This window comes from Limanda limanda, chromosome 20 (genome assembly GCF_963576545.1).
Source record: "Limanda limanda chromosome 20, fLimLim1.1, whole genome shotgun sequence".
Classification (NCBI taxonomy): Eukaryota; Metazoa; Chordata; class Actinopteri; order Pleuronectiformes; family Pleuronectidae; genus Limanda; species Limanda limanda.
The window spans coordinates 812,501-814,348 of record NC_083655.1 but is presented as its reverse complement, the minus strand read 5'-3'; positions in this window follow the sequence as shown (position 1 = coordinate 814,348).

Here is a 1,848-nt window from a genome sequence, read left to right as displayed (position 1 = left end):
TCTCAGTGGATATCTATCTCTCTCTCTCTCTCTCTCTCTCAGTGGATCAACAGGTGGAAGCAGCAGATTCCTGGTTTCAAAGCACTTTAATAAAACCTGTTGAATGAAGCTGACTTGAGACACTTCCTGAGAGGAACAGAGGGAACTGGTTTCTTCTTCTTCTTCTTCTTCACCTCCCTGCAGGAACAGTAGCACCCCCCTCTCTAAAGAAGGCTGACGGTTGGGATCCCTCTGCTCAAGTCCCGCGAGATCTCGCTCCATCCCGCGACCTGCTGCGGTGAAACCTCGCGAGAAGTGCGCCAGCTGAAGAGAAGCTTCTCTCTATCCTTCTATCTCTCTATCTTTCTATCTCTCTATCCTTCAACTTTCGTCACGTCGAGCGAGTTCGATCAGGAAAACACGACGCGGACCGGAAGGACTGATGACGCGCGTGCACGTGAAGGTTAAAGTTCAAAAGACTCCGAGCTGCGTGACGTGCACGCGCCTCACAGAAACAAAGTTTGAGTTTAAGAGTTCCTTTACTTCATTACATGTAATGTAAGTAATGAGTTCCTTTAGTTCCTTTCCTTCAGAGAGTTGGTGCGTGTTCCTCCATCACGCGTCCGTGCGTGAGGCAGACACGTCGTGCGCGTGCGCGTGAGACAGAGATGCTTGGTGGCCACGTCCCCCTGGAGACCGAGTCACGTGACCCGCTCTACTTATCAGGTTTAGAGAGGGGGGGGGGGGACAGGACAACACGAAACGAGTTAAAACAGAAACTCAACAATCTTCTCCCGTCGAGCGATCTACGAGTTCCTCCTGTCCTCCAGAGAGAAGAGGAGAGAGGGGGGGAGGAGGAAGAGAGGCAGGAGAGGAGGAGAGGAGGAGGAGGGAGGGGAGGGGAGGAGAGCAGGGGAGGGGGGAGGAGGAGGAGGAGGAGAAGCCGGAGTAAAGTTTGTCCAAGTTTGCACATCCCTTCGGAAACGCCATTTTGATTCCTCTCCTCTCCGGAGCGAGTTAGCTGCCTCTCTCTCTTCTTTTTTTTTTCTTCATCATCCCCCTTTTATCTCCCACATCACCGCCCTTCATCACCACCTTCCTCATCCTCATCGCCCCCCCTCCTCCACCCTCATCATCCTCCTGCTGCTCGCCACGATGTCTCGGCGCAAACAGCCCAACCCCAACAAAGTGAAGCGTGAGTTCCTCTTCAGCTTCTCCATCGCTGCTGTGTGTGTCTGTGTGTGTCTGTGTGAGTGTGTGAGTGTGTGTCTGTGTCGTGGCTCGGTTGTGTGTTGTGTGTTGGACTTTGTGTAGAAGTTTGGATGTGTTCGCGGAGAGGAAGAGGGAGCTCGCTCCTCTCGCTCGCTTCCTAGTTCGATGGAATTCACTTTCCTCCTGTTCAGCTTCTTCTCGAACTTTTCTCTTTTTGCACTTTCTGAGCAGCTCCTGCCCGCGCGTGCACGCGAGGGGCAGGAGTGAGGCGGCGTGGCCCCGCGGAGCGCGCAGGCCGGGGTCAGGGTCCGCGCTGCCCCGGACTCGAGCATCATATCTCGGCTGCACTTTGGTCCGAGCCTCGCTGTTAGTGGCCATGTGTAAAGCTAGCGGACACCAGGGCAAGCTGCCGGGCCGCAGCGCGCCGCTTCCGGCCGCAGCCTCCACAGTAAGAGCACCTGTTGATGCGCAGATCAGAGGAGTTAACCTGAGGAGGGACTCCGTGATGGTGTGTGCTTTAGGTTGTGTGATGCTGTGTGTGTGTATGATGGTGTGTGGTTCGGGTTGTGTGTTTGTGTGATGTGTGGTTCAGGTTGTGTGATGATGTGTGGTTCAGGTTGTGTGATGCTGTGTTGTTCAGGTTGTGTGTTTGTGTGA